Raw genomic sequence first — 8,352 nt, forward strand, 5'->3', positions numbered from 1 at the left:
TCTTTGATTTTTTTTTCTATATTTCATTAAAAGATTGTAGTTATTTTACCCCGTTTCTGATCTTGCAGTATCTGAACTTCAGCAAGTCAACCATGTTGATCTGTAGTCTTCATCCCTAGCAATTTCTAATGGGAGCTCAAATTTTCTTGGCCTGAGTGCTGGGGCCTTACTTAATGCTTTCCTTTAGAAAGGATTGATGTCTGTGTTTACTGTGCACTAGAAATACTATAATTTTGGCACCTCCACAGTCTCTCTGCCTCTGTTCTCTCCTGATGTGGCCTCGCTTGCAGCGGCTCTGAGATCAACTCTTCATCGACCACTTGTGTCCTGCCTGTTCTGGTTTCAGTTCCTTGTTTTCTTTTTTCTTTGGAAATTCTCCCACTTCTGTTGCACACAGGACACCACTCACAGTTACTTCTGCAGCCGTTTATCCCGGAGGTGCAAGAAGGCCTTTTAATTGTGTCTTAACCTTCTTTCCCTTTAAAATATTTTTAGTAATTATTTGAGAATTTCATACAAAGAGGGGCCTTTAAAAGTATGGGATCTGGGGCTGGAGAGCAGGCTCAGCAGTGAAGAGCACTCACTGCTCTTGCGGAGGACACAGGCTCCACTCCTAGTATCCACACCCCAGCTCTGGGATTCAGTGCCCTCTTCTGGCCGCCTTGGGTTCTACATGCATGTGGTACACTAACAACATTCAGGCAAACACTCAAAACAAATCCTTTCTTCTCTGCTCTGTCACACTGTTAGTCCCAGAAGTCATGGTAGGCAGTAGGAAGGAAAGGCACACGGGTGTTATGTGACTTGCCTGGGATCATGCTGCAGAGTGGGGAGGCCAGTACTGGAATCTGCAGGTCTGACGGCGCCACCTCCACTTGTAGCCACTGAGCTAGAGTCATTCTTCAGTGACGGTTCCTCCTGAGAGCGAGGCAGCAGATGAGAGGGGAAAAGAAGAACATTGGGAGGCTGAGGTCAGGAGGTCTTGCATAAACTATGTCTTATGCCAGGCAAGCCTATGAAGCACAGCTTCTTACATACTTCTTGCATGGGGGAGAAGAGGACAGAATCGGCAGGAAGCTATACAGTGTGATAAAGTCAGGAGGAAGCTATTTAGTGGTACACAAGGGAAACACAGAATATCGCAAGAGTGTCTCTGTCCAAGCCCTTCATGAAGGGGGGAAAAATTGACTTCCCAAGATCCAAAACCTTAGCTCCCCCAAGGCTCTGGCTCAGGTCATTACTGGCTTTGCTAAGCATATACCTGGTTTTAGATAAGAGACCAAGTTCCTTTTCCATGTGCCAGGGCCTCAGGGGAAGTCCCAATCTGGTCTGGCTCTCAACAAATGACCACACAAGTCAGAACCTCAGAGAATTTTGCCAAGTATTGTCAAAAATTGGTTTCATTTTGGAACCAGAAGGGGAGCACCAAAGTGAGGTTGGAGGGTACCTGTTGACCAATATATTGGGTTTGGAAGGCAGTTTAGAGAAACCAAGTGTTTCATAGCTGAAAGGGTGCAGTTTCAAAGAGGGGGTGGTGAGTAGCAGTAAATGATGACAGTGACATTGTATCCCTTGAATCTGACAATTTGACTGTGCTCTGAGGGCAGATTTTATCATTGTTGAGGACCGAATGGGAAGTAGCACCCAGCTGCTCAGAAGTACAGGTTGTTCTTTTTAATTGGAGTGAAGGACAGGGAGAAACTGGGCCAAATAGGTCAAGAGGTGGAGATCAAGATTCAGAAGAATAAACTAAGGAATGAATTCACAGAGCACACGTTTTCTTCTAGGTGGAAGCATGGTAATATTGCCAAGTCGTGTTCTGAAACTCTCATTTCCCTTTGTAGTTATTTAGCTTTCTTGAGCCAAGTAGGAAAAAAAAAATGACAAAGATAAAGTGCATGCTGTGTTTTCAGATACCTTGGAAGCTTCTTATTTGTGCATTACTCCTTAAATAAGTTGCAGCTTTGAAAAGTTGTGTCTTATTTTAGCTAAAATAGACAAGTACTTTGACAGAGAACTGATGTTACCTCACTGGAAGAAAAGAAAGCAATCATGTCCATAAATGGACCTGTCCACTCCCAAATTTGTAAGATCTAGCTCTGTTGGCAATGGTGTTCAGAAGTGGAGACCTCTGCATGGTCCTGGGTCATGAGGGAGGGAGGAGCCTCCATGAAAGGGGGTGGTGTCCTGCCAAAGAGTGCTGTGGGAAAATGGTCTTGTACCCTGTAAAGATTTGTCACTTATATTGGCTTAGTAAGATGTTGATTGGCCAGTAGCCAGGCAGGAAGTATAGGTGGGGCGACCAGACTAGAAGAATTCTGGGAAGAGGAAAGGCTCAGTCTGCAGTTGCCACCCAGATGCAGAGGATGCAAGATAAAAATGCTGCACTGAGAAAAGGTACCAAACCTTGTGGCTAAGCAAAGATAAGAATTATGGGTTTGCTGGGCGGTGGTGGCACACGCCTTTAATCCCAGCACTCGGGAGGCAGAGGCAGGCGGATCTCTGGGAGTTCGAGGCCAGCCTGGTCTACAAGAGCTAGTTCCGGGACAGGCACCAAAGCTACAAAGAAACCCTGTCTCGAAAAACCAAAAAAAAAAAAAGAATTATGTGTTAATTTAAGTTGAAGAGCTAGTTAATAATAAGCCTGAGATAACAGGCCAAACCTTTTATAATTAATATAATCCTCTGTGTGTATTGGCTGCAGGACCAGGGGGGACAGAAACTTCTGTCTACAGAAGAGGCCCCAGAGAGCTTCTTCCCTGTTTCCACCATGTAAAGATACAGTCTTTTACATGCATCTTCCACATACTGAACATTCAGATTTGTGGGATGTCTGTGTTGTTTATGAGCATCCTGCTTATGGTTTTCCCATTAGAGCAGCCCAGATGGACCAATGCAGACCAAGACAGCTTTTAGATAAGGCCCTCTCTCTCTCTCTCTCTCTCTCTCTCTCTCTCTCTCCCTTTCTTTTTTTTTTTTTTAAATTAGGACCCTGTGTCTTCTAGACAGCCACAAATATGAGAACTTAGTTATAAAATTGTGAGCAGTTCTTCATCTTCCTAAAGAAAAAAAGACAAAATGGATTTCTCCTTTTTTCATGTATATGTGTATGGTGTGCATACATATTCGCATATGTGCAGGTAAAGGTGTATGCATATGTATGCATGTGGAAACCAAAATTGAGACTATGTGTCTTCCTCAAACACTCTTTCACCTTAGTTTTGGATTCAAGGTCCTAGTCAAGTGCAGGCCTCTAAGCTGGTCTCCTTAGCCAGCTTGCTTTGGTGAGCTCCTATTTCTGCCTTCCGAGGCTGGAATTAAAGGCTGTCATTGTCACATCTGGTCAGAATTCCCATTGGTTCTAGGTCCCAATTCTGGTCTTCTTCTTGATGGCAAGTGCTTTAACTGCTGAGCTAGCCACACCACTTCCGCCCCCAGCCCTGGACTCTGTTTTTTTAAGTGGATTCTTTAGGCACAAGAGCTATTTATTGAGGAGGTTTGTTAGCACAGAGCTTGTTTCCAGTGACGGAATCCTCAGAATGTAGTCTCTCCATTGTGGACAAGACCAAAGCAGAAACTCCTGGCTATGAAAGTCTAAGTCTTCGGGCAGTTTTGGTTGCTGTAACTAGCTGCTGGTGCCTGGATTAGAGGGTCTCCAACTTCAGGAGACCCTCTGAATCAGGAGCATGCTTAATTATCAGAGTATAGGGTTCCCACTCTTGACTTCCAGGTTAGTGTGTTTGAGATGTTTGGGGTCTAGGAATCTGCATTCTTACAGAAATTCCCAAGTGACAAGACCAGGTGGTCAGAAATGCACTTTGGGAAAGCCTGGGATTGTCATTGGAAAAACAGAATCAATAGAATACAGTTCTTGTCGTCTGTGAGCATGCTGATTCTTCTAACGATACCCAATGACCCCCCCTCCATCTCCAAGTGAGTATCTTCATTGAGATATTTAAGAATCATCTCCATAACTGTGGTTTGTTTGGAGTGCTGGGATCAAGCCCAGGGCCTTGCACATGCTAAGTATTCTGCATGCAGGGTTGCACACACACTCCAGCACTTTAACTCATTTAAAAGATGATCCTGTAAACTATTTTTTGAATACTCGCTGGAAAGTACTTTTAAAGAAAGAGGCTGTTCTTACCTCTTTTAAGAAATTGAAAGCGGATGCAGAATTCACGCATGCAGACTTGTGAACATCAGGACCACCATTTTGATCTAATTTGCCACATTCATGCATTTGGATCCCTTAAAACATGCTTTATACAGGTTTGGCAGGGAAGAGACATCTTGGATCAGGAGACAGACAACCATGGCCCTAAGGTTTCCTAGTTTTAGGAAACTGCTCCCAGGTCCTTTTACCTAGATGAGAATTCCACCCTATTAGCCTCTATCCATTCCCAATGATATTGCTGGGTCTTCCTCGGGGGAGGGAATAAAAAGGCATGATGTCAGAGACCACACATGCCGGAGTCAGGTAGGAGGTTTATTCAACAACAAGGAAAACATACACCCTCCCAGCACTCAGGCTGGTGACAGTTGACAGTGACATCTCATGCACATCTCTCATTGGTTAGGCACGATCAGGACCTCTGACAGCGCCTGTTGCTAGGCACTCAGGAAACATCTTCCTAAATATCCACATTTTAAAAAAATTACATAGGGTTCTCAGCGGGAGTCAGAATTCTTTGCTCAGCCCTTGTTGACCCCACCTCAGGAGGACTCAGCAACTGGACTGTGCCCGTCTTAGGTTGGCCTACCAAACAAGCTCATACCCGTCTTTAACTACCAGCACTTGAAAAGCATTCTTTCCTGGAGAACTGCCAAGGTGGGGGTACTAGGTAATAATATCCTTTTTTGTTGTTGTTGTTGTTTTAGACAGGGTTTCTCTGCAGCTTTGGAGCCTGTCCTGGAACTAGCTCTTGTAGACCAGGCTGGCCTCGAACTTACAGAGCCCCTGCCTCCCGAGTGCTGGGATTAAAGGCATGCATCACCACTGCCCGGCAATAACAGCCTTTTGAATTATAAATAACCAGGCAATGATAACCTCCTGTGGAGGACTGCGAGAAGGGTGCCTAAGAGCCATTAGCACCTGAAGAGTCACCTTAGTTGCTGTCCGCTGATGTCAGATCTGCTGCATGAGACATTTAAGAAGAATACGGGTTTAAAACCATCCCACCAGTTAATGTATATGTGAGCATCCAGGAGGGACCCAATAGCCTTTTTATATTATGCCAAACTTTATTTTTTTTTAAAAAAAGAGTCAAAGGCCATAACCTCTGCCCTTTATAAATGAATTTGTTAGGGGGGCAATGAGAACAAAAAGGGGGAGTATATACATTACCCATCCTGGGTTATTCTGATCCATGGCTGGATGTACATCTCTTACAGAGACCTTCATTGGTGTTGTTGCAGTCTGAGGAAAAACACAAGCATATCCTCTCCCACGGGTTAGCAGGGGGGCTGGAGGCTGCCATCAGAGGGAGATAGGATTTCTCTATCTCACCAGGGGCAGTGGTGTGTTCCTTGACAGGGATGCCCAGTGCTTGTAAGCTGGGCTGAGCCCTTGCAATCAAAACTGAGAAAGTTCATATGGAAAAGGACCTCTGTTCAGGCCAGATGAGGATCTCTCCTAGCCTCTGGTGAGACAGTCCTGGCCAACAGCTTCTTAAGAGCTCAGCTGGTCCCCTCCACAATGGCTTATCCCTGTGGATTGTAGGGGATGCCAGTGGTATGGGACTCTTCCAAGAGCCCAGAAAGTCACTGAATTATTGAAAGGAATAGGCAAGATCATACATGTAGACACATAGACATACATATACCTACAAAAATTAAAAATAAGATAAATATATTTAAATATAATATTTTACTAAGTATATATGTCACATCTATTATCACCTATCTATATTCTACCATCTATCTATGTATCTAATGATCTATATTTTATCATGTCTTTCTATATATTATCTTCTATCATCTATATATCTATTTTTCTATTGATCTATTTATTTTATGTATTCTTCTGTCAATATATACTAAAGTTGCTTAGCCAAAGAAAAGCACTAAAGAGTCAAAAATAAGGGGAGAAATAGAATTTTGGAAAGATAACAGAGTTTTGACAACAAATCTGTTCCTAGATTTTTGGTTTTCTTCTGTCCCACACAAAGTGGCTCTTCTGATATGAGACAGAAACTCTGATTTTTTTTTTTCTTCTAGCAGCATGCTTGGGTTTAGAGAAGGAGAGAGAGCCACCTTCCAACTCCAAAGCCAGCTTTGATTTTTAATTGGGTTGGGACCACAGCTTTTCTGAGTATTAAAGAGATACAGGTTTTTAGGTAGTGAGATGTAATATGTGACAGGTACCAGCGCTCAGTCCTGAGATTGTATTGGAATCTGAAAAGGCCATGGTGGCATGAGGGATGGGAGTGGAGGAGGGGCCTGCATGGGACTGAATCTTTATTAGAAGTGGAGGGAGTACTGCTATGATTTTTTTTTGTTGGCAAATGATTTTCAATTAGTTTGATATTGTCTCCAAAATGATAGTATCCGATAAACCATTCAGTCCAGGGATGCGCAGGAGATTAGTCAGTCCTGTCCAGTTAATCCCTAAAGTGGTTTCCTAAGAAGGAAGATGGACAGTGCTCCAGCTAAAAGCGTGTCTCCAGTCAAGGGCTCCAGGATCACCCACATTGTCCCACGAGTCTGAAACTTTTCACACCAGCTCCACAGAAATTTTGCTTGATCTCCAAATCAATCTCACAATTTCCTGCAAAACTAATCTGAAGGTCCAAAATAATTCGTCTTTTGTTTACATTTTTAGTATAAACCCTAGCACCACTGACACTGAGGGGCTGCTGACCCACGTTCAATTTGTGAACATTTGCTCCCCGCAGAGCTGACCCGTCCAGCAGGTCCAGTTATTGAGGGTCTGAAGAGGCTCTATCTGTAAGAATCATGGGCGAGAGAAAAGAAGGAGACCAAGAAGAATTCAATCATCAAGGACTCACTTTATTAGGGTAATGGTTACAGCTTATATAGCTCTTCAATGAGGATCTAACTTGGCTTGGGGTGGGAGGTAGGGGGTAGCAAAGGTCACCAGTTAGCACACCTGGTGTTTTTGTGTAAGCGGAAACATTCTTTTGTGGTTCCGTTAACAAACAGTTCTCAAGATAGTTGGGGTGTGGGGCTCTCTGCAAACATTCTTAGGACAATGGTCCCTGATATATCTGTTATCATTCTTAGGCCAATGGTCCCTGACACACAGCTGGTTCTATGGTTTCTGGAAAGAGCGTCTCTATAAATTGACAAATAAAGGCCACATGTGCTTTTCCATCTTATTTAGCCATTCTACTCTTTTGGTGTCTGGAAAATGAACCCAGACGGGCAGATTGTAGGTGTGCACCCCCAGGCGCACAGCTCGCTCCTTGTTCTCCAACAGCGTCTGTCCACTGCACAGGCCACTGGCCTTGAGGCCGGTGCTCCAACAGCACCGGGCAAGACCCAGGTGAAGATCAGCCTCAGTAGGCGAGGGTGTGTACTGACAGCAGCAGCGCGAAGCTGTGGCCACAGCTGCATCCACACACCAGCTGCCGAGAGTCAAAGGGGACCAGGAGCTGTGAAGACACCAGAGCAGCAGTCACAGCCTCATTCTGTGGGCCAGGCCCAAGCTCCCACTGCTTGGACAACCCACCAAAATTCCAGGGCATCCGGGATTTTGATCCAGAAGCAGCAGCCATCCGGGAAGGCTCTGGTGGGCTCAGACACCTAGGGCAGGCCAGGTCACAGGACCTGGGACCCCAGCTTTACAAGCGACACGATGCAGTTCCTGGGCAAGCTGCTGAAACCCAAGGCGGGCCCCAGCTGCCCTCCATGCACTACTGTGAGGTCTGCAGGATCAGCTGCACACGGCTGCAGACCTATGAGCATCACCTGGAAGGACAGAAGCACCGGAAGAGGCAGGCAGCTCCGTTGACAGGTACACAGTTCAGTGGAGACCTAAGAGGGGCCTGGAGCCTTCACTGCAACCTATGTGCTGTGTCCTGCACAGGAGTGGATGCCTGTGCTGCTCACGTGAGGGGAACCAGGTACCAGAAGTTATACACCAGGCTAGGGAAGCCTATTACCTCTGAGCCCACACCTTGAAGTGTCACCTGCAAAGGCTTGGCCAGCACCCTGAGACCTCAGTCAAGCAGGAAGCTCACACCCGTCACAGCTCACACCCATCACAGCTCACACCCGTCTCAGCTCACACCCGTCACAGCTCACACCCGTCTCAGCTCACACCCGTCACAGCTCACACCCGTCTCAGCTCACACCCATCACAGCTCACACCTGTCACAGCTCACACTC

The sequence above is a fragment of the Microtus ochrogaster genome, chromosome 1, assembly GCF_000317375.1.
Source record: "Microtus ochrogaster isolate Prairie Vole_2 chromosome 1, MicOch1.0, whole genome shotgun sequence".
NCBI classification, from domain to species: Eukaryota; Metazoa; Chordata; class Mammalia; order Rodentia; family Cricetidae; genus Microtus; species Microtus ochrogaster.